This window comes from Scyliorhinus torazame, chromosome 17, assembly GCF_047496885.1.
Source record: "Scyliorhinus torazame isolate Kashiwa2021f chromosome 17, sScyTor2.1, whole genome shotgun sequence".
NCBI classification, from domain to species: Eukaryota; Metazoa; Chordata; class Chondrichthyes; order Carcharhiniformes; family Scyliorhinidae; genus Scyliorhinus; species Scyliorhinus torazame.
The window spans coordinates 7,424,424-7,450,009 of NC_092723.1; the positions used below are offsets into that span (position 1 = coordinate 7,424,424).

Sequence of the window (25,586 nt, forward strand, 5' to 3'; positions counted from 1 at the left end):
TTCGCTAGTTATTAGAAGGTGATCTGGTCAAAGTATGGAAGATATTAACAGGGAAAGACAGGGGCCAGGATTCTCCATTTGGGAGAATATGTTCTCCCGCCGGAGTAGAACTGTTACTGATTTGAAGGACTTCAGTATCCCTCGCCATGCAAATTTATGCATGGCAAGTATTACAAGACATTTGAGATGGAATCACACTATTGGGCCATTATTTTGAGCAAGAGGCCTGATAGAGACATACCGTGGCTGGCTGCCCCCCTCATACCTAAATAGGGAGACAACCCCAGGGACCTCCTATATAGTGAGACTCCCCCCATAGGTACCCCCTAAATAGTGAGACCTCCCACAGGCACCCCAAAAATAGGGAGATCCCTCCAAGGATCCCCTAGAATGAGAATTCCCCCCCCCTCCAGGGGCCCCCTAACTAAAATAGTCCCCACAGACAACCTTAAATAGGGAGACCCCCTAAATAGGAGGCACCCACAGTGACCCCCTACCTAATGGGATCCCCCTCAGAGATTCTCTAACTAAAGCGACCCCCACTGGGACCCCCGAATCAAAAGGACCCCCCAAAGACCCTCTAACTAAAGGGACTCCCCACAGACCCCGTCCCCAGAAAAGAGACCCCGGTCTGAAAGCTAGAGAGCAGTCCAGACTGGGGCTGTGAAAGAAATAATAGTTGTAACACTCATCTGGAGGCACCACGTGTCCATTCCTGGAAAGCGAACAGCTGAGTCCTGTGTTTAACCCCCTCAGATTCTTTAGCTGCAAGCCATTCATTCATTTCTCCTGGCGGGCTGTGATTGACAGCTTCCACAAACCAGCTGTGAGCCTTGCTTCATTCATCTTCTTCGTGGATGAGTAAGGGCATTGAAACATCAAAGAGGGTTAAGTGCTGTCAATTTCTACCTCAGTACTTCAAAATCACTCAAGCAAGAAGGGGCGTTGTTGGAATCCAGCGGGTAGCTAAAGATAAACTATTTCCATTGGTCAGAGATTTTAAAATCAGGGGCATCGTCTAAAAATTAGGGCCAGACCGTTCAGGAGAGATGGTAGGAAAAACTTCTTCACACAAAGTGCGGTAGAGGTTTGGAACTCTCTCCCACACACAATAGTTCAAACCAAAACAGTTGTTAATTTTAAATCTGAGATAGATAGGTGTTTGTTAATCAAAGATAATAGGGGCTATGGGCCAAAGGCAGCTATATGGAGTTAGGTCACAGATCTGCCATGATCATAGAATCATAGAATTTACATGCAGAAGGAGGCCATTTGGCTCATCGAGTCTGCACCGGCCCTTGGAAAGAGCACCCTACTTAAGCCCCACATCTCCACCCTATCTCCATAACCCAGTAACCCCACCCAACCTTTTTGGACACTGAGGCACAATCTATCATGGCCAATCCACCTAACCTGCACATCTTTCGACTTGTGGGAGGAAACAGGAGCACCCGGAGGAAACCCACGCAGACACGGGGAGAACGTGCAGACTCCGTACAGACAGTGACCCAAGCCGGGAATCAAACCTGGGACCCTGGAGCTGTGAAGCAACGGTGCTAACCACTGTGCTACCGTGCGGCCCATTAAATGGCGGGACAGGCTCGAGAGACTGAATGGCCTACTCCTGTTCCTATGCTTCTGCGAAACCTCCGGGAATATGTCTAACCGGAATCTTGTGAGATTCAACGGCCTCGGCGCGACACCAAGTAGGGTGCGACAAGGCCACTGAATCGCACCTGTTAACTCTGATTCTTCTGTATTTCCTACCCGATATGCTTTACACTTCCAGCATTTTCTCTTTTGATTTCAGGTTCCCAGCATCCGCAATATTTTGAAAAAGAGGCAAAAACATATTTCAAATTTCATTATTCAAACTATAGTGCTGAACTAAATTAAACATGACTGTACCAACATTGAAACAATTTCTTTGCTCAATAACCCCGGGTGCCTCAAAGTATCATAAGAATGAGGAGATCAATTTGTATATTATCAGCAGAAAGAAAATAGACCATTTGTGAAAATGTTGAAACCAATTGAGCAAATGGTAACACACGCAATTTGGAAGAGGTGCAAGCCAGGAAATTACATCTTAAGCGGACCTCAGAACACCAAGGCCCGTAACGTCGAGCTCGCAGCGGAAAGCCGCCGATTCTGAAAAGGAAAAATGCACAGTTACCCGCGCTCGGATATCGCGGCGAACCTTCCGCTCGCTTCATCAGCCTCGGGCCTCCAGCGCCCCAGACTGCGCAGGGTCCAGCGCGGCGCAGGAGGAGTGCAGCCCTGCCCTCTTATGACGGGTCCAGGTTGGGAACGCCCATTGAGGGCACAGGTTTTTTTTGCTCTTTATTTTCTACGGGTATTGCTGTTGTTATTGGTTCCCTCAAAGTAATTTTTAAATAAAGTGAACATAGGTTTTAAATCTGTGAAACTATTTAAATTTGCACTATATTATCATATACTTTACATGTGGCATGCTTAAAAGTGTTTGTATGTTTTAATTTCGAATGTGGTTAAATGGGCGGCACGGTGGCACAGTGGTTAGCGCTGCTACCTCACAGCTCCAGGGTCCCAGGTTTGATTCCCGGCTTGGGTCACTGTCTGTGTGGAGTCTGCATGTTCTCCCCGTGTCTGCGTGGGTTTCCTCCGGTTTCCTTCCACCGTCCAAAGATGTGCAGGTTAGGTAGATTGGCCATGATAAATTGCCCTTTAGTGTCCGAAAGGGTTACGGAGATAGGGTCAGGAGTAGCGTGCTCTTTCAGAGGGTCGGTGCAGATTCGATGGACCGAATGGCCTCCTTCTGCTCTGTAGGGATTCTATCAAATTTTAAAAGCAGCCCAGGGTATTTTTGCTGTCACTTCCTTGTAACAACTGATAGTTTTTCATTTGTGTTTATAGAATCAAAGAATCACTGCAGTGCAGAAGAAAGCCATTCAGCCCATCGTAAAATGGGCCGACCCTCTGAAAGAGCACCCGACCCAGGCCCATGCCCCCACCCTATCTCTGTAACCCCACCCGTTTGGACACTAAGGGCAATTTATCATGGCCAATCCACCAAACTTGCACATTTTTGGACTGTGGGAGGAATCAAAAGCATCGAGAGGAAATGGTGGCAGAATGGTGGCATAGTGGTTAACACTGCTACCTCACAACGCCAGAGACCCAGGTTCAATTCCCCGCCTCGGATGAATCTGCACCTTCTCCCCGTGTCTGCGTGGGTTTGCTCCGGGTGCTCCGGTTTCCTCCCACAATCCAAAGATGTGTAGGTTAGGTGGATTGGCCGTGCTAAATTGCCCTTAGTGTCCTGGGACGTACAGGTTATGTTCCATGTATAGGGTGGGGGAGTGGGCCTGGGTAGGATGCTCTTCAGAGGGTCGGTGCAGGCTCGTTGGGCTAAATGACCTCCTTCTGCCCTGTAGGAATTCTGTGGTTCTATTCTACGGTTCTGGGAAATCCACGCAGACACAGGGAAAATGTGCAAACACCACACAGTCAGCCAAGGTCTGAATTGAACCCGGGTCCCCGGTGTTGTGAGACAGCAGTGCTAACCAATGTGCCACCCTGTTACATGTGTTATTATATTTCTGCCTTATTTACTTCAATTATGTTATTCATTTCTAATTATCTCATAACTAAATGTTGTGTTTTGATGTTTCAGTGAAACATTTGTAGAAGCTTGTAAAGTTTAATAGAAAACATTTATTAACAAAAATAATTTTATATATACCGAACTTTGAAACCAGTTAACATTTAACTTAACGTTTAACTTAATCAGCTGATCAATGACATTTTGTGTCAATTTTTGTACAAACTTCTTGCAATGCAATATATTTTCCCACTTAAACACAATGGTCAATACAATATATTTTTCCACATTAACACCACGGTTCAGTCCATTTGTAAAGGGGAGGGGTGGGCAGGGGAGAGAGGAAGGGAGTGAGATGAGGAGGAAGAAAGGGTTCAGACATATTCAGTGTTAATTTTACAAGCCCAAAGTCTGAAAGCAGCAGCTACTGAAGTGCAGTGTCCCGGCACACATCTTCTCTGACATCATTTCGGGATGTCCTTTATCTGTACACTTTTAGGGGTGGGCAATTGATTTGCTTCTTTGCCAGGTGGAGATGTGGCCTGGCTCTTCTCTCAACATCTCTGTACCTACATCGAAGCCTCAAAAGAAGTTCAAGGATTTTAAAAAGCCAAATAACCCCCAGCGGAAGTGAAGCAAGACTGCAGATTTTGAATCTTCACTGGATTCTGCAATACCTGTCAGAGAGATAGTTCACATTAGCTTACATGAAGCTTGCATACGTTAACCAAGGCATTAAACTTTGTTCATGCATTTAAAGTAATCACTGAGGCTTGTAAGGATGAACATTACATCAAGATGGCTCTTAAACAACACAGCTTAAAATACAGTGCAACATCAAATTGTATTTGAGCTGTGAATCAGCTGTGAGGATATGCATGCTAACATTAGTGTACTTGAAGGAGTCAATAGCGCCAGTATCAAGGCCATTGTCACCTGAAACCTACTCTGCTGGGCCGCCAATATGCTCAGGATGTCAGAGTCCCGACTGCCAAAGAAAATCTTCTTCACCCAGTTCAAGGAAGGATCCTGAACAAGAGGAGGACAAAGGAAGCTCTTCAAAGACACCTTGAAGTCTTACCTTAAGAAATTGAACATTGGCATCAAATGCCTGGGCGATCTTTGCTCAAAAGAGACTGACTTGGAGGAACTTCCTGATTGGAGGGAGACAGTTCCTCGAGGACACTCGATGGCAAGAGGAGGCCGGAGAAGGCATCTGAGAAAGGAATGCCCGTGACCTAAGATCCAAAGATCGATCCCACCTTTTGGAAACTCCTGCCAAGTGAGTGATTGAATATGTGGCTGTAGGATCCGGCTCATCAACCGCGCAAGGGCCCACAGAATCTGTGACCATTAACATGGAGTATCTTCGGTGGACCATTACACTCGTTAGCGAATGATCACCACATTCTATCCATTATAGTTCCTTTAATGGAATCAACAGCCTCATGACATACCAACATTTAAAAAATATATATATATATCTTCCTTTCACTTTACTTGCATTTTAAACATATTTATGAAAGCTAATTACTAATAATATAAAACCTTAACCTACCAGACAAATGTCTCCCAATGTCTCCTGCCTCTGCTCGATGATCCTGGACCGAGAAATAAAAGTGCAAATAAAAAGGTGTAAAAACTGAATAAAAACTTATCTAACATGGGGGCAGATCCATCAACTTAGCGCTGTCCCTTTCATTTGCACTCAGCAGGTCCAGCTCAGCACTTCACCCAATCTGTCAGTAAAATGCTGTCCAGGAATTTGAAAACCGCGCGCTCCCAGCGCGCAGTCCCGTGCGTCCACACATCAGATCGTCGCATGTGCAGCCGACAGGAAGTTACGGGCCTATATGATATAGTGCACCTCAACTTTATTTTCAATAAATTTCTAACTAAAAAGACAGACACATACTTTACAGCAATGGGCATCAGGTAAAAGGTCGATATGAAGTTAGCTGATTAGAGGAAGGAACAACAACTTGCATTTTTAGAGTGCCTTTAACATCACAGGACCATTAGCAAATAAAATATGGCATTGAGTCATGTAAGGAGATATTAGAAGAGAGGACCAAGCTTGGCCAAAGAGGCAGGTTTCAAGGAAAGTCTCACAGGAACAGCGAAAGGTAGAGAGACAAACATGTTTGGGGAGGAAATTCCAAAGCTTAAACTCCAGGCGGTTGAAAGCATGGCGACTAATCGTGGAGTAATTCAAACCATTGATACACAAGACTGCAAAACTGATGGGGTGTAGGGACCCTGAGGGTTGTGGGGCTGGAGGAAGTTTACAGAGATAGGGAGGGATAAGGCCATGGATGGAGGTGAGATCGAAAATGAGAATTTTAAAATTGAGGCATTGTAAAATCAGGAGCCACTGTAGGGCAATGGGCATAGTGGTGATAAATACCGGCAACAGAGTTTTCATTTAGAACATAGAACATACAATGCAGAAGGAGGCCATTCAGCCCATCGAGTCTGCACCGACCCACTTAAACCCTCACTTCCACCCTATCCCCATAATCCAATAACCCCTCAACCCTTTTTTGGTCACTAAAGGCAATTTGTCATGCCCAATCCACCTAACCTGCACGTCTTTGGACTGTGGGAGGAAACCGGAGCAGCCGGAAGAAACCTACGGAGACACGGGGAGACCATGCAGACTCCACACAGCCAGTGACCCAGCAGGGAATCGAACCTGGGACCCTGGCACTGTGCAACCACAGTGCTAGCCACGTGTACTACCGTGCTGCCCTTTTGGAGGGGCTTAGGCGGAAGATGGAAGACCAGTCAAGAGAAAATCAGAATGGTCAAGTTTCGACGTAACAAGATCATGCAGGAGGGTTTCAGCAGATAAACTGAGGCAGTGCCAATGTCACACAGATAAAAAAAAGGGGGGTCTTGAGGATGTAGCAGTTATGCAATCTGGGACACATCTTCGGTTCAACTTTGACCTCACAGTTGCAAACAATCTTGTTCAGCCAGAGCAACAGGTCAAATGAATGATGTCATGCAGAGGAGCTATATTGAATCGAGTGTCCCATCATGGATTTACCTAGTAACAGCAATAAAATAAATTGAATAAGACCTAACAAGATGTGAACTCACCAGCTACAGGTAGAAATCTGCCTAGCAACAGCAGTAGCCACTATTCAAAAGGCTGGATGAGGTGCGTCTTTCCCAGTAACAAAATTAATAGGCATCTAGATAGAATCAGGTGTGGATCGCATATTAGTAGAAACCGCTTACCGAAATGGTTGGGATATCAATGATCTAATTTACAGAGTCAAGGAATTTGATAGAGGCAGTCAGCCAAACACACAGTATGCAGAATCAAAGGGGAGAGATAGTATAACTGCCAGCACCTTCAGAAGCAATCAGGCCAGTTTACACCTGGCAGCCTGGAGGCCGGATTTTACAGCTAACAGACGAGGGGGCCAGTTTTATGTCTCAAGCCTCTAAGTCATAGAGCCAAAGCATTAAAGAAAGTTGTGTAAAGGGAGTTTAAATATCGTTGCTGGACCAGGAAAAGACGTTTCTCAGACTTGGTCATCAACCCTGTACTGTGTGGTAATTATAAACTAAATTTGACTTATAGATTGACTTAATTTGGATGTTGTTTGGGGAAAGGGGAAGTCTTAAGTAGCTCAGGGAAGGTAGATATATTTTGGAACAAGACGTACGTTCTACATAAACTGTGTGTGTGGTCAGTAATTCACATAGTTAATTGTCTTAGAGTAGTGTAGTCCTGTTTGTGTGTATTTATCTTTTATTTAATTTAATAAATAGTTGTTCAATAATTGTTGCACGATGATTGGCTGCTTATTCTCACTGGGATTTCACTTGACTCCTCACACCATTCCAAAAACAATACTCTACACCGCCCACAAACCAGTGTTCCAAGTTGATATACCCTTGCAGATAACAGCAATGTGGTTCATGGCACTCGAGGAAATAAGTATGGCATATTACCATTGATATTTGTATTTCAACAATGCAGACAACTCCAGGTATTCTGGGGTGCTATCACTGCCAGACAGCAACAAGGATTGTGCCACTGTTTACTTGAGTAAGGAGGCAGAAAGGAAGCAAATCTCACAAAGCATCATCCACACAATGAATCAAATATGACAATGCAGAAGGAGGGATGAATGCTGAAAACCACTGCCAGGGAAATCTAATACAAACACTACTGCGCACCATGCAAACCTGAAAGGATGCGTTGATCATTATTAGAGATTCGCCCTGCGTTTTCAAAATATATGTTGAGATTGCAAAGAGGGTAACTTACATGACTATATTGCCATGGAATGAGTTATCAGCAATTTCCCTTTTGCACTTGTGTCTTTATTTTACAGTGAGCAGTTTGGCCCACAATAATATAAAGGTTTCCAGGGAGGGCTAATGGAAAAGCAACATAATGAGGTTGAGAATGTAGCTTACTCTGAACACCCTGATCTCAGTTATTTGGGACTATCTGTTGAACCAAGACAGAGTCTACTGGAATGGACTGATCAGGCCATGTCCTGAGCTTGTGCCAAAGTTTCCATGATGCTCTTGTGCAAGGAGAACCTCTACCTGTGCCTTATGTGGACAAAGTCAGGACTCTGAACATCAAAGTTCCCATATACCAGGCCTTCTCAGAGACACAGCATAAGGTCGGGACACATTGCCCACCTGGTCGTCCAAGGTAGTGATATAGACAGCTAAAGATCTTTGTGGGTTGAAGTTTGTTTCCTGAAAGATTGAGGATGCACTCTTGGTAAGTAAACAGTTAAAAAAAATTCAGTCTCCCAACCTTACCTCATTTCAACTTCTTGGTTGCCTTGGGGATGGGGAGCAGATGTACCGCTAGCTCATATTCCATCATTCCTGTGCAAACTGCAGAAGCTTCCTCTGACTATGAAGAACTTGGTGAAATCCTGCCATCTAAAATGGTGGGATCATTACACCGTGCGACGTCCCATAGATTTGTGAAGCAAGGCCTTTATTTACCCACTTAACCGCAGCAATTTCACCATGTAAATTGTTGTGTGTAATAACGAGATCTACAGGAATGACCCAATTGATCTCCCCGTGGGGCTCAGGAAATACGAGCTCCCCCATTGAGGGGTGGTGGGCGAGTAGCTGGGACCCATGAACCAGGTACTTAAAAGCCGGCCTGCTTTTAACATAGACCCAGAATCCCAGCCCAAGTAAGTTAGTGCCTGCCCGGTTCCACGTGCCCTGCTGTCAAAAGAGGACGACGAGCTCAGCCGGCTGGAAAACTTGGGGATTATTACATAGAACATAGGACTGTATAGCACAGTACAGGCCCTTCGGCCCACGATGTTGTGCCGAACTAGTCTGAAACTAAGATCAAATCAACCTACTCCCAATCATTCTAGTGCACTCCATGTGCCTATCCAATAACCGCTTGAAAGTTCCTAAAGTGTCCGACTCCACTATCACAGCAGGCAGTCCATTCCACACCCTAACCATTCTCTGAGTAAAGAACCTACCTCGGACATCCCTCCTATATCTTCCACCATGAACCTTATAGTTATGCCCCCTTGTAACAGCTACATCCACCCGAGGAAAAAGTCGCTGAACGTCCACTCTATCTATCCCTCTCATCATCTTATACACCTCAATTAAGTCACCTCTCATCCTCCTTCGCTCCAATGAGAAAAGCCCTCGCTCCCTCAACCTTTCCTCATAAGACCTACCCTCCAATCCAGGCATCATCCTGGTAAATCTCCGTTGCACCCTTTCCAATGCTTCCACATCTTTCCTATATTGAGGTGACCAGAACTGCACACAATACTCCAAATGTGGTCTAACCAAGGTCTTGTACAGTTGCAGCATAACCCCGCGGCTCTTAAACTCAAGCCCCCTGTTAATAAATGCGAACACACTATAGGCTTTCTTCGCGGCTCTATGCACTTGGGTGGCAACTGTCAGAGATCTGTGGACATGAACTCCGAGATCTCTCTGCTCCTCCACATTCTTCAGAAACCTGCCGTTAGCCTTGTAATCCGCATTCAAATTTGTCCGACCAAAATGAATCCCCTCACACTTACCAGGGTTAAACTTCATCTGCCAATTTTCAGCCCAGCTCTGCATCCTATCAATGTCTCTTTGCAGCCTACAACAGCCCTCCACCTCATCCACTACTCCACCAATCTTGGTGACATCAGCAAATTTACTAACCCAACCTTCAACTCCATCATCCAAGTCATTGATAAAAATCACAAATAGCAGAGGACCCAGCACTGATCCCTGTGGTACACCGCTGGTGACTGGGCTCCAGGATGAAAATTTTCCATCTACCACCACCCTCTGTCTTCTATGTGATAGCCAGTTACTGATCCAATCGGCCAAATTTTCCTCTATGCCTGCCTGCTTACTTTCTGCATGAGCCGACCATGGGGCTTATCAAACGCCTTACTAAAATCCATATATATGACATCAATTGCTCTACCTTCATCTATGTACTTAGTTACCTCCTCAAAGAATACAATCAAACTTGTGAGGCAAGACTTACCCCTTACAAATCCGTGCTGACTATCCTGGATTAAGCTGTATCTTTCCAAATGATCATAAATCCTATCCCTCCGGACACTTTCCAATAATTTACCGATGACCGAAGTGAGACTAACCGGCTTATAATTCTCAGGGTTATACCTATTCCCTTTCTTGAACAAAAGGACAACATTCGCCTCTCTCCAGTCTTCTGGTACTATTCCTGTAGACAGTGAGGACATAACGATCAAAACCAAAGGCTCTACAATCTCATCCCTCGCCTCCCAAAGAATCCTAGGATATATCCCATCAGGCCCAGGGGACTTATCTATCCTCAGGCTTCTCAAAATTTCTAACACATCTTACTTCCGAATATCCACCTCCTCCAGCCTACCAGCCTGTATCGCACCATCCTCCTCAACAACATGGCCCCTCTCCTTTGTGAACACTGAAGAAAAGTATTTATTTAGGGCCTCTCCTATACCTTCAGACTCCATGAACACGTTCCCACTACTGTCCTTGACTGGCCCTAACTTCACCTTGGTCATTCTTTTATTCCTCACATAAGTATAAAAAGCCTTGGGGTTTTCCTTGATCCTACCCGCCAAAGACTTCTCATGCCCCCTCCTAGCTCTCTTAAGCCCTTTCTTGAGCTCCTTCCTAGCTATCTTGTATCCCTCAAGTGCCCTAACTGAACCTTCCTTTCTCATCCTTACATAAGCCCCCTTCTTCCTCTTGACAAGACATCTTTTGTAAACCATGGTTCCCTCACTCGACCATTTCCTCCCTGCCTGACAGGGACATACATATCAAGGACACACAGTATTTGCTCCTTGAACAAGCTCCACATCTCAATTGTGCCTATCCCTGACAGTTCCTGTGTCCATCTTATGCTCCCCAATTCTTGCCTAATCACATCGTAATTACCCTTCCCCCAGTTACAAACCTTGCCCTGCCGTATGTTCCTATCCCTCTCCATTGCTATAGTGAAAGTCACCGAATTGTGGTCACTATCTCCAAAGTGCTCTCCCACAACCAAATCTAACACTTGGCCCGGTTCATTACCCAGTACCAAATCCAATGTGGCCCCGCCTTTTGTCGGTCTATCCACATATTGTGTGAGGAAACCCTCCTGTACACACTGGATAAAAACAGCCCCATCCAAACTATTCGAATTATCGTGGTTCCAATCAATATTTGGAAAGTTAAAGTCACCCATGGCAACTACCCTGTGACTACCGCACCTATCCAAAATCTGCATTGCAATCTTTTCCTCCACATCTCTGTTACTGTTTGGGGGCCTATAGAAAACTCCTAACAAAGTGAGTTATTCACCCAGTTCAGATTACGGGGTGGGCAGCACCAGTAATCCTGCTGCTGAAGCCAGATAAGATCGTCCGCCCGTTTGGCGATTATAAAATGACGGTGAACAAGGCCTCCCGGTTGGACAGGTACCCAATGCCGTGCGTGGAGGACTTCTATGCAAAGTTGGTTGGGGGGGTCATTCTTTCTCCAAGTTGGACATGAGCAACGCATACCTCCAGCTGGAGATGGATGCAGCATCCAGGACATTTGTGACCATCGACACCCACCTGGGACTAGATGAATGCACCAGGCGTTCATTGTGAGCGTCATCCGTGTGCGTAATTTTCTAGCGGTTATGGAGAGCATCCTTCAAGGTCTCCCAAGGGTGGCAGTCTACCGAGACAATGCCTTGATTACCGAAGCCACTCAGAAGGAACACCTAGATAATTTAGAGGAAGTTCTCCACCACCTCTCCGAGGCAGGTGTCTCCCTAAAAGGGGGCAAGTGCACCTCCTGGTGGAAGGAGGTCACATACCTGGGGCAGCAGGTAGACAAGGATGGTTTACAACTGGTGGAGGAGAATCGCCTGGGCTCGCAGATTGCGAATGCAGATGCCCTGAGCCGACTCCCATTGCCAACGTGCACGCGGTCCATGCCAGTGGTGGGCAAAGTCGTGTTGGCGCTAAATCATATGGACGCCTTTCTGGTTACAGCCTCGCAAATTTGTGTGTGGATGCAAAAGGAACCAACATTGGCAAAGTGAACCACGTTGTCCTACATGGGGAACTATAAGGAAAACTGCCTGAAGAACTGCAGATATTCACACCTAAGCAATAGGAGCTTAGTGTTGAAGATGGCATTCTCCTGCGGGGAGCCTGTGTCTGGTCCCAAGGCCAGGCAGGAATTACATCCTGCAGGACATGCACAATGGACACCCATTGGGGTCCAAAATAAAGATGCTCTCCGGAAGTTAAGTGTAGTGGCTGGGGCCCAATGATGACATTGAAAGGTGGTGAAGCAGTATACTGTATGTCAAGAGCATCAAAAACCATTCGGCCCTCTAAGCCTGCGTCAATCATGTGTCCTCTCTAGACCAACCACCTGCGTCCTTCTATAGCTCGTCTGTTCATGTGTCTATCTCGATAAATCTTATAGGTCGCTAATGTACCTGCCTCAACCACCTCACTTGGCAGTGCTTTCCAGGCCACCACCACCCTCTGTGTAAAAACCTTCCCCCGCACATCTCCACTGAATCTTTTCCCCCTCACCTTGAACTTGTGTCTCCTTGTAATTGTAATTTCTGCCCTGGGAAAAAGCCTTCAACTGTTCACCCTATCTATACCCCTCATAATTTTATAAACTTCTATAAGGTCGCCCCCTCAGAGTCCGTCTCTCTAGGGAGAACAATCCCAGTTTATTCAATCTCTCCTCATAGCTAATACCCTCCATACTAGGCAACATGCTGGTAAACCTTTTCTGTACTCTCTCCAAAGCCTCCACATCCTTCTGGTCGTGTAGTGACCAGAATTGGACACAGTATTCCAAATGTGGCCTAATCAACGTTCTATATAACTGTAACATAATTTGCGAACTTTTATATTTGATGCCCCGTCCGATGAAGGCAAGTATGCCATATGCTTTCTTTACCACCATTTCCACCTGTGCTGCCACTTTTAAGGATCTGTGGATCTGCACGCCCAGCTCTCTCTCTCTGTCTACCTTCCCGATGGTTCTGCCATTTATTTTATCGCTCCCACCTGAATTGGATCTACCAAAATGCATCACCTCGCATTTGTCCCGGTTAAATTCCATCTGCCATTTCTCTGCCCAATTTTGCTGCCTATCTATATCCTGCTGTATTCTCTGACAATCTTCATCACCATCCCCAACTCCTGCAATCTTAGTATCATCCACAAACTTGCTAATTAGACCAGCTACGTTTTCTTCCAAGTCATTTATATATCCTATAAACAGCAGAGCACACACTACCGATCTCTGCGGAACACCAGTAGTTACATTGTAGTTGAATTTAAAATTTATCTCACAAGCGAATAGTGCCGAATAATTTATCAGAAGCAAGGTCAAAGTTATGGCTCAGTTAGTGAGATAATTGTAATATTCCCTCATATGGATCTGTATTTTCTTGCACTGAAGGACAATTTATTTTTTTAATGGAATTGCTTTTCTATGTTAACCACTTTGGGACTATTTAATCTCACATGGAATCTTATTAAATTCATGGATGGACTGTAGGCAGAGTAAATTTGCTTATCTACTGTTGAGCAACAGCCCATTGAGCGTAGGTGCTCTTTTTTAAATGAGTATCAATAGTCTCAACCAGAAACTGGATGCCTCTGAACAGCCTCCTTCATATTCCTGCAGAGTAAAAAAGGCAAATCTACAACAAAGGCAAATCAGATCTTCAGCACACCTGAGAGTCCAGCGCTTCACAATACTTACAGTGTTTTATGCAACTGTCTTATAGCCAATTGTTTGTGGGTTGGTATTGAGGAAAATGCCTCCAGAATGACAACAGGCATTTAGTGAATCTTCCATCCATGTGTTTGGCAATGCTGTTTGTATTCGCCTGAATAGAGATCATTAATGAACTATTGATTATATTGAGAACAATCAATTTACAATAACTTAAAACCTTCCGTTGGATGTATTGTGTTGGAAGTCGCAAGCCTCACAGCAGTGTGCACTAAAATATTGTTTTTTCGTGCTCAATGGCACAAAATGCACAGTTTTATTGTGAATCGTTGAGCTTATCCCAAGAGGTAAGCAATATTGAATATCAAGAAAGTCATAATTGTTCTTGCTGGTGTGATAATTCCATAATTTGTTGTTATATCCTACATGGTAGCAGCATTATTTTTATCATAGATTATCATAGAATTTACAGTGCAGAAGGAGGCCATTCGGCCCATCGAGTCTGCACCGGCTCTTGGAAAGAGCACCCTACCCAAAGTCAACACCTCCACCCTATCCCCATAACCCAGTAACCCCACCCAACACTAAGGGCAATTTTGGACACTAAGGGCAATTTATCATGGCCAATCCACCTAACCTGCACATCTTTGGACTGTGGGAGGAAACCGGAGCACCCGGAGGAAACCCACGCACACACGGGGAGGACGTGCAGACTCCGCACAGACAGTGACCCAAGCCGGAATCGAACCTGGAACCCTGGAGCTGTGAAGCAATTGTGCTATCCACAAGGCTACCGTGCTGCCCCTAATCGTTATGTTTTGTTTAATGACTACTGGGGTTCATGACTGTTACAAAGATGCATTTCGTGATTTTTGTGACAATACAAATAGTAGGACCAATACAAAATAGTAGGGACCGAAGAAGAAATGTTAAAAGGACTAATCTTAAGGTTTTGTACCTGAACGCTTGGAGCATTAGAAATAAAATGGAAGAATTAGTTACGCAGATAGATGTAAACGGGTATGATATAGTTGGGATTACAGAGACGTGGCTCCAAGGTCACCAAGGATGGGAACTAAACATTGAGGCTATTCAGTGTTTAGGAAGGACAGACAGAAAGGAAAAGGTGGTGGAGTTGCATTGTTGATTAAAGAAGATATTCATACAATATTGAAGAAAGATATTAGCACAGACGATGTAGAATCTGTATGGGTCATGTAAAGAGACACCAAAGGGCAAAAAACATTTGTGGGAGTGGGATAGAGACCACAAAACTTCAGTGGTAATGTTGGGAATAGCATTAGTCAGAAAATCAGAGATGATAAAGGAACACCTGTGATTATGGGTGACTTTAATCTGCATATAGATTGAGTCAAATTAGTCACAGTACAATAGAGGAGGAATTTATGGAGTGGATATGGGATGGTGTTCTGGACCAATACATTGAGGACCAATATAGGAACAGGCCATCTTGGACTGGGTATTGTGCAATGAGAAAGGATTAGTTGGTAATCTAGTTGTGAGAGAACCCTTGGGGATGAGTGACCATAATATGGTAGAATTCTTTATCAAGGTGGATAGTGAGGTAGTTGATTCTGAGACCAGGGTCCTGAATCTCAATAAAGGTATGAGGCATGAATTGACTATGATGGACTGGGAAACATTACTGAAAGGAAGGACAATGGACAGGCAATGGCAGTATTCAAGGAATGAATCGGTGAACTCCAAAAGTTGTTTATTCCTATTTGGCACAAAAGGAAAGGGAACTGTGGCCAAACCATGGCTTACAAGGGAAATTAGAGATAGTATTAACTTCAAAGAAAAAGCATACAAATTTGCAAGAAAAAGCAATAGACCTGAGGATTGGGAACAGTTTACAATTCAGCAAAGGCGGATTGATTAAAAAGGGGATTGTTGAATATGAAAGTAAGCTAGCAGGGAACATAAAAACTGACTGTAAAAGTTTATATAGGTATTTAGCGAAAAAAAGATTGACAAAAACTAATGTAGTCCTTACAGTCAGAAAGGGGAGAATTCATAATGGGGAACAAAGAAATGGCTGAGGAACTAAATTTCTACTTTCCTTCTGTCTTCACAAAGGAAGACTTGAATAATATACCGGAAGTTTTGAGAAACACAAGTTCCAGTGAGGAGCTAAAGGAAATCAGTGCTGGTAGAGAAATGGTTTTGGGGAAATTGATGGGATTGAAGGCGGATAAAGCTTCAGGGCCTGATAATCTTCATCCCTGAGTACTTAAAAAAGTGGCCCTAAAAATAGTACAGTAAGAAGTCTTACAACAACAGGTTAAAGTCCAACAGGTTTGTTTCGAATCACTAGCTTTTGGAGCACAGCTCCTTCCTAGGACAATAACAGGTTAAAGTCCAACAGAGGAGCTGCGCTCCGAAAGCTAGTGATTCGAAACAAACCTGTTGGACTTTAAGCTGTTGTTGTAAGACTTCTTACTGTGCTCACCCAGTCCAAAGCCAGGATCTCCACCTCATGGCTAAAAATAGTAGATCCATTGGTGATCATTTTCCAAAATTCTTTGGACTCGAATGGTTCCTACAGGTTGGAAGCTAGCAAATGTAACCCTGCTATTCAGAAAGGGAGGTAGAGAGAAAATAGAGAACTATAGACCAGTGAGCTTAACGTCGGTAGTAGGGAAGTTGCCAGCATCCATTATCAAGGATTTCATAGCACAGCATTTGGGCATAATCAGACAAAGTTGAGCATGGATTTATGAAAAAGAAATCATGCTTGACAAATCTACTAGAATTCTTTGAAAAGTAATTAGTAGAGTTAACCAGGGTGATGTGGTTTATTTAGATTTTCAGAAGGCTTTCACAAGGTCTCACATAGCAGATTACTATTTAAAAGTAAAGCGCATGGAATTGTGGGTAGTGTCTTGAAATGGATAGAAGCTGGTTAGCAAACAGGAGGAAAAAGGTTGGAATAAATGGATCTTTTTCCGATTGACTAGTGAGATACCACAGGAATCTGTGCTTTTTAAAAAATAAATTCAGAGTACCCAATTCATTTTTCCAATTAAGGGGCAGTTTAGCGTGGCCAATCCACCTACCCTGCACATCTTTGGGTTGTGGGGGCGAAATCCACGCAAACATGGGGAGACTGTGCAAACTCCACATGAACAGTGACCCAGAGCCGGGACCGAACCTGGGACCTCGGCGCCGTGAGGCTGTAGTGCTAACCACTGCGCCACCGTGCTGCCCTCGGGAATCTATGCTAAGACTCCAACGGTTCACATTATACATTAATGGTTTGGATGAGGGGACCAAATGTATTATTTCCAAATTTTCAGATGATACAAGGTTGGGTGGGAGGGTGAGCTGTGAGGAGGATGTAGAGGTTTCAGCGGGATTTGACTAGGCTCAGTGAGTGGGCATATGCATGGCAGGTGCAGTATAATGTGGATAAATGTGAGGCTATCCACTTCGGTAGCAAAAATAGGAAGGCAGATTATTATTTGAATGGGTGTAAATTGAGAGAGGTGGATACTCAGCGAGACCTTGGTGCCCTCGTGCATCAGTCGCTATAAGCAAGCGTGCAGGTACAGCAGGCAGTAAAGAAGGCAAATGATATGTTGCCCTTCATTGAGAGAGGATATGAGTGTAGGATCGGGATATTTTACTGCAATAGGGCATTGATGAGGGCACACCTGGAGTATTGTGGGCAGTTTTGGTATCCTTATCTGAAAAAGAATGTTCTTGCTATGAAGGGAGTACAGCGACGGTTTACCAGACTGATTCCTGGGTGCCACGGGGGCACAGTGGTTAGCACTGCTGTCTCACAGCACCAGAGATCCGGGTTCAATTCCGACCTCAGGTGACGGTGAGGAATTTGCACTTTATCCCCGTGTCTGCGTGTATTTCCTCCCACAGTGCAAAGATGTGCATGTGAGGTGGAGTGGCCATGCTAAATTCCCCTTAGTGTCCAAGGATTTATAGGTTAGGTGGCGTTCAAGGAATAGGGAGAGGAATAGTGGGCCCAGGTAGAGTGCTTCTACAGAGGGTCGGTGCAGACACAATGGGCTAACTGGTCGGGATTCTATGATGGTGGGACTGCCATATGAGGAGAGACTAAGTCAGTTAGGACTATATTCATTGGCGTTTAGAAGAGTGAGGGGGGGACTCATAGAAACTTATAAAATTCTAACAGGATTAGACAGGGTAGATTCAGAAAGAATGTTCCCGATGGTGATTCAAAAACAGCTTTTTCCCTGCTGTTACCAGGATGACCCTCTTATGGACTGAACTGATCTCTCCACACATCTTCTCTACTGAGCAGTACTACACTGCGTGTGCTTCACCCAATGCCTGTGTCTATGTATTTACATTGTGTATTAATGCATGTCCTATGTTTTTTCATGTATGGAATGATCTGTCTGGACTGTGCACCGAACAATACTTTTCGCTGTACCTTGGTACACGTAACAGTAAACCCAAATCCAAATCCAGACCTAGGGGACAGAGTTTGAGGATAAGGGGTAAAACTTTTAGGACAGAGGTGAGGAGAAATTTCTTCACCCAGAGAGCGGTGAATCTGTGGAATTCACTCCCACAGAAAGTAGTTGAGGCCAAAACGTTGTGTAATTTCAAGAAGGAATTAGATACAGCTCTTGGAGCTAAAGGAACCAAGGGATATGGGGGGAGGGGGGGGGGAAAGGCAGGATCAAGGTATTGGATTTGATGATCAGCCATGATCAGAATGAATGGCGGAGCAGGCTCGAAGGGCCGAATGGCCTCCTCCTGCTTCTACTTTCTTTGTATGTTTCTATGTTTGTATGTAATACCACCACACCACCACCTTGCCTCTGAGAGAGATTGGAAGAGATTATTTCTGCTGGTTGGGGAGATTTGAACTGGGGAGCATAGCGTAAAAAAATAGATCTGGGTCGTTCAGGAATGAAATTGAAACACTTTTACACGCAAAGGATGGTAGATGTTTGGAACTCTTTTCTACAAAAGGTATTGATTCGAGCTGAATCATTAATTTTGCAACTGAGATTGAGCTTTCTTTTAACCAAACTTATTAGGGGAGACGGGCCAACGGTTATGGAGTTAGATTCACAAATTAGCCATGATCTCTTTGTATGCTGGAACAAGCTCGAGAATCTAAATGGCCTACTCCTGTTCCTACATTCGTAACAAAGCAAGATGGAAAGGTGATATTGAATCTCTTCCTGACAACATATTTGTGCAAAGCATTGATGTGAAAGATCGATAACTGGACTTGTTTTCAATGGTGTAGAAGCTCACATCGAGAAGGATTTTGCCTTCTCCTTTCTAGTCTCTGCACGCCAGCCCAGTGCGACCTCATTCAGATCAACTTTTCCATGCTGTGCTCTTCCGATTCTGAGCTCCTCCTCTTCAATTCATTCAAGCTGGAATGCCGTCAGGAGTTTTGACCCTGCACCCTGGAACATTCTACCAAAGGGCGCAATGCTCTAAAACCCCATTCCGAACCTACCACTTTACTTTTGAATCCAGTCAGTGCCTCCGAATCTTTCTCGATTCCCGTTTATTGTCCATCTTTGTGAAATACTTTGAGAATGTTTTATGATACAAGCACAGTTATGCAAATAAGTGTTGATGTTGTTTCACCTCTCACTGATGTGAAAACATAAGAACAGGATACCTTCCATCAATGTGGAAGACATAATTGGATCTCACCCACAGACAATCCGTGGTGCTCCACGATGGGAAAATTGGCGCAAATCCCTCACCAATTCCGGAACCGGTGAGGGGCTAGCACCGGAGCCACGTGGAACACCCACGGATCGCGGGCAGAATGGCCAGAGAATCGCCGGGTCCCGGGCCGCGCATGCATATAAACTGCTCCACCAGTCACGCAGGGAAACATGGCGCTGGCCATGCTGGACCGTGTACCCACCCACCCTGACACCATGGCCCACCCCCTGGCCACCCCCCACCACTCCCCCCGGCCCTGACAAAGACCCCTTGACCAGCGGCAAGGATCCCGGTCGAATGTGGCGGCGCTGGATGCTGTCTGCAGCCGGCACGCCAGGTTCCCGACCGCTGGGATCACACGTGGCCCGCGCCATCGGGAACTCGGCCCATCGAGGTGGAGCATTGCGGGCAGGCTGGCTGATGGCGCGCCAACTGTGGGCAGCGCGCGGACCAATGACGCCGACTTGGAGGGGGCGGAGCATTGCCAACCAGCGTCAAACCGCCGCCTCCACCAAATCCAGCGGCGGGCTGTGGAGAATCCCGCCCATAATTTTTCAGGTCATCCCCAATTTGTTATTGTTTACCCTCACATCACACACTCGACTCTCCTGCTCTCCTTGCCTTCCTTTCTTTTAGTGTCAGTTTGGTTCAGTCAGTCGCACCATTACCTGAGTTACAAGCTGGGGCTGGGATTTTCTGGACGTTCCTACAGATGGGAACTTCCGATCCCGCCGACGGCACGCCTCTACCAAGGGTTTTGCGGCGGCGAAGGGCTCAGTCAGCCTGCAACCCCGTTGACAATGGCGGGGCTGGTAATCCCCCACCGGCCAATGGTGTGCCCCCATCGCGAAGCGCATGGCTGGTTGCGTGGACAATCAGGCCCGATAAGTACAAGCCCCAGGGCAGGGCTGGATGAAGGAGCCTAGGCTGACCCTGGTGCTGTGGAAATTCTGTGTTGGTGGAATGCTGCAGATGTGAAATTACACCGAGGGCTCATCTGCCTGTTATGGGGAAATAGAAAAACAGTGAATTGGCCTCTCGCCCCAAGCCAGAAATATCTGTCAACAACCGCCACAACAAACAGCTTAATTGGTCATTTATCATCTGACTGTAGATGACACCCTGCTGTGTGCAAATTAGTTGCTGCATTTGACGTCACAATAGCAGAGATTACACTTCAAAAGCAATTCACCGGCTGTGAAGTGCTGCCAGATAGCCCAAGGACATGAGAGGTGCTTTAGAAATGCATTTGTTGAGTAACAGGATCCATTCAGTGCTTCAAATTCGTCTTGGCTCAACCAAAATGATGCCGACACATTCCCCTCTTCTTCCCCTTTTCCTGCCCTAAATCCCGCTCCTCGCCCAGCCCCCCCCCCCCCCCCGCCCACCCACACCATTCCACAATCTACCTGCTGAAGTCAGAATTGCTCTGTCAACAAAAAGGACAAGGCAGCAGATACAGCGGAACACTATTGCCTTCAAGTTCCCTTCCAGGTCACACACCTGACCTGAGACTATATCACCGTTCTTTCATTATCACTGGGTCAATATCCGAGAACTCTACTCACAGTACCATGGGTGTACCAACATGGACAAAATAAATGCATTTTTAATTGGCATCCCGATCTCCGAGACCCCCAAAATGATCCCCGACCTCCCTTCCCCCACAGCCCGAACACACTATGGGAGGGTCCCCGCACCCGCTCCCCTCCAACACCCAGGCAGGGCACCCTCAGACCAATTGTGTGCACAAAATATGCCAGCTTGGCACCTTGGCAGTGCCAGGCTGGCACCCAGGTGGTACCCGCAGGGCATGCAGCTGGGGGCCTCCGATCCCCTGGGAGGCCGCACGAGTGCCGTTCTGTCTGGTTCCCGTTTGTGCTGAACAGCGCTCGCCCGAGGTTCACGCGGCGAAGGGGATGAATCTTGGGAATCTGCACATTAAACTGAGACTTATGGGGCGAAATTCTCCCCCAACGGCGCGATGTCCGCCGACTGGCGCTAAAGACGGCGCCAATCAGACGGGCATCGCGCCGGCCCAAAGGTGCGGAATGCTCCGCATCTTTGGGGGCCGAGCCCCAACATTGAGGGGCTAGGCCGACGCCGGAGGGATTTCCGCCCCGCCAGCTGGCGGAAATGGCGTTTGTTGCCCCGCCAGCTGGCGCAGAAATGCGGCGCATGCGCGGGAGCGTCAGTGGCCGCTGACAGTTTCCCGGCGCATGCGCGGGAGCGTCAGCGGCCGCTGAAAGTTTCCCGCGCATGCGCAGTGGGGAGAGTCTCTTCCGCCTCCGCCATGGTGGAGGTCGTAGCGGAGGCGGAAGGGAAAGAGTGCCCCCACGGCACAGGCCCGCCCGCGGATCGGTGGGCCCCGATCGCGGGCCAGGCCACCGTGGGGGCACCCCCCGGGGTCAGATCGCCCCGCGCCCCCCCCCCCAGGACCCCGGAGCCCGCCCACGCCGCCTGGTCCCGCCGGTAAATACCAGGTTTGATTTACTCCGGCGGGACAGGCAATTTCTGGGCGGGACTTCGGCCCAACCGGGCCGGAGAATTGAACGGGGGGTCCCGCCAACCGGCGCGGCCCGATTCCCGCCCCCGCCCAATCTCCGGTACCGGAGACTTCGGCGGGGGCGGGGGCGGGATTCACGGCGGCCAATGGCCATTCTCCGACCCGGCGGGGGGTCGGAGAATGACGCCCATGGTCTCACTCTAATATGCAGATTTGCCAAAAGTGATCCTGACCACAATGGGCGGGATTTACATCACAACGCCTTGTGAGATCACGCTGGCTCTCGCGAGGTGTGAGCTGGGTATATCCCGCAAGCGGGGTCTCCCGGCTTCTATCAGTCACACTGCGCCAAGGTGAGCTGCTTTTCGGGGGCAGTGTGGCCATTGGATTGCGCCCCAAGTCTTCCTGGGCCTAAAAAAAAATAAAGCACAGATGCTCAGAATCCAAACTAAAAGAAAAAGTAAGAGAACACCATCCAAAGAAAAACTGGTGACCTTCAGCATTTAACCATGAACAGGGCTCTGTCCTGGAAGTGTTTGGTAGCACAGATAGGCAGCAGCTGTTGTCACTTCTGTTATGGTTATCCACAATATTTAAAGATGACTTAGAGGCCTGACAGACAAAAAGCCCCTCAACGCAACCCCCCACCCGCCCCCCCGCCCCCCAGCCCTCGGCCCATGGGGCAACGCCTGACCTGGAATACTTCAGACCCTCCAACAAGCCCAACCCCCTGAGGGGTTCTCCCAACAGCAACCCCCCCCCCCCCCCACCCCAAGCCCTTGTGTTGCATGCGGGATAATGGAAATGGTTATTCACTTCCTCGGTTCCCCCCAGCAGACATTGCGCCAGCCTCACGTTTTTAAAAAGGAGCACTAAACGACGCCTGCGTGATTTCTCGTTGGGAGGTTGGTTAATTCCTGGGACGTTGTAATATTCGACTTCAATCTCGCGAATGAGATCGAAATGAATGCAGTTTGGGATTAATTGTATCCTCGCCGTGTTGAAGCGGGATCCGGGGAGCGGCCCGGTTAGATAACAAATTGATTTGCACCCTGCGTGAATCTCTATTTTGACCTTTCCCGTTTTTTAACCGGCGCGCCCAGATCCCCGCCGGTGCATCGCGGTGGTTGAATCGCACCCGGACACTTTGTTGGAACTCCCCATCAACATGAAGTCCAGCCATCGAACTGAATACTGGGAAATGACGAGAACGCAAAGCTCTCGGTCCATCAACGCAGCTCCCAAATTAATTAAACCACAGGCTTTTAAGCAAATAAATCATACAAATCTTCAAAGCTGGGGATTATGTATACAAACAAGACTTTTCTGCTGGTTTTGTCTTGTCGGTATTCTTTAAAAACAGCACAGTTGATCAAATAAATGATCCACTTGTGCTGGCCAATAGAAAGTAGCTGCCTGGAGTTCCTGTGCTGCTTGTTTCCTGATCCTCCTGCAACAACATCAGCAGAAAACCTGGAGAAACCTGACAAATGGCTATTGTTGCCCCAATACTTTTGTTACAGTGGGAGGGACCATTCAGAAATTACAGCTGATCATTTTTATCAGGCGGACGTGGCATAATGTTTACGGATTCAGCGGTAAAATAGCCAATGAAAATGCTGGTTTTAATAGCATCCCACCTTATTGAATCATGAAGTGGCTTTCTTTTTAACACGGCGGGCGAAATACTGTTCGTTTTAACTTTGGAATTATTCTTCTTTCAAGTTAACCCAGACTGAAGGGAAACACCTGTCCGGTGACCGTGGAAAAGGTTTGGGCAACGTCCACTATCTCCTACTCTGTGCACCTCTCTGAACTTAGTTCCGAGTGACCTTGAGTCCAGAGCACAAACGAGCTTAGGAATGGCGATAAATTGGCAGCGACATTCAGAGACTGCAGAGTTTTCTGATGTGGTCTGAAGCAGAAAAACACATTCCGATGAAAGATCAGCAACCTGAAAGGTTAACTCTGTTTCCGTCTCCACAGAAGATGCCTGACCTGTTAAGTATTTGACAATACATAATCAGAAAGGTTAATGGACTGTTAGTCTTTCTAACTTTCGAACTAGCTTCAATATAAAGAAGGAAAAAAATTAACTAACCTTCACACATTCTCAAACTTCAGCCTTCGATGGATCCCAGTGTAGGCACGACTCGCAGATCTTTCTTTGTGATGCCTGTTTGGGGAATCTTAGGGTGGGAGGGTTGAAAATGGCTTTCACACCTCAACAGCGTCCTTGTTGGCACAGGTCCCTTTATAACAATTTGGGAAAATCTCACTGCGGTGTTGTGGAGGTTGAGATATGCTACAGTGGCTCTCAACCGCACTCCTGCTTTGCTGTGGATAGTGTGGTATTATCATAATTGTAAGAACTGCAAGGGTTAATGAAATGTCCAGATCAACCACTAGAGGGAGCGGGAGTTACAAGTATATAAGACATTGATGCTAAGCCTTGTGGGGGAGAGAAGTGAAGGAGTTAGCTGGAGTACAGACTGAAGGAAAGATAGTGTGAGTGAGAGCAGATCATAGTTTATAATAGTGGAGAGATTAGCTGTAGATGAGTGTAGATTGTATGTTAATTATCAATTGTGTATTATTTAGGAGTACATGTCGAATCCAAATTAGCAGTGTTAATAAATTTATAGCTTTGTTCAAGTTAAAGGTATTTTTGTGGTCTTTGTGAACACTACGCCAACCATCCTGAATTTAGCAACACAAAGAACACCACAGGTGGAAAGTTAGGAATAACAAAGAGGAAGGTCGATCTCTTGGCCTTTTACTTATTATGGGTGCTTGTTACCCCTTGTACTGCAGTCATGATCATAGCAAAGCTCAACTCATTTCAAAAAATAGTAGATGATGTGGGACACTTTGAGAGGTTTAGATGATATGGTCAGGAGCGATATAAATGCAAGCATTTATTTTATTTATATTTATTTAAAATTTTTATAAAACTGTTCTTTAGATTATCTTTCCCTTCTACTCAATATTTTATGTACACAGTTACTATTCATTCACTTCCTTTTCAGGTTTCTTGGCAACCATTTTAGCTCCATCCACTGACACTGAAGTCCAAGATGGGTAGCTCAATTTGCAAAGTTTCCTGACTTGGAAACCCCATTTCTGATTTAAGGGCCTTCTTAGATCCAATATATGCCCAGGGAGGTGGTGGTGGGAAAGAGTTAGGCCCACCCACCCTGGAAGCAGATCGTAGGTGGCCATAGGAGCAGACAAATGTTAAGGTGAGCTGGTTAGATGGCCCACCTCAGTTCTCTGGAAATTGTTTTAGAGTCCACTAGCCCTCAGCCGTCACACCCGGTCAAGACCCTAAACTCCTTCATACCCCCATATCACCTCCACCAATTCATCCTCCATCAATCCCCACACCACCTCATACCTCCATTCCACCTCCATACTAATCCATGCTCCCCCATATCATCTCTATAGCCACTTACCGGTATTCACGATGGGCAGACCTCAGGAGCCGTGTGGAGATGAAAAAGTAAAATATATTTCTAACAATCTAATACAACTTTTACTCATACCCAC

At 46.3% G+C, this 25,586-nt stretch overlaps 1 long non-coding RNA gene across 2 annotated transcripts; it reads right to left on the reverse strand.

Annotated features, from left to right (window-relative positions):
* Positions 1 to 3,717: 3,717 nt before the first annotated feature.
* Positions 3,718 to 23,844, reverse strand: LOC140393503 (uncharacterized). 2 transcript variants are annotated; one of them, XR_011935630.1, is made up of 6 exons: positions 23,678 to 23,844; positions 20,200 to 20,532; positions 13,850 to 13,976; positions 6,689 to 6,783; positions 5,142 to 5,184; positions 3,718 to 4,260 (listed from the first exon to the last, which is right to left on the reverse strand). It is a non-coding gene; the product is annotated as an uncharacterized lncRNA (long non-coding RNA). The 2 variants fall into 2 exon arrangements; XR_011935631.1 differs by lacking the exon at positions 6,689 to 6,783.
* Between the last annotated feature and the right edge of the window lie 1,742 nt (positions 23,845 to 25,586).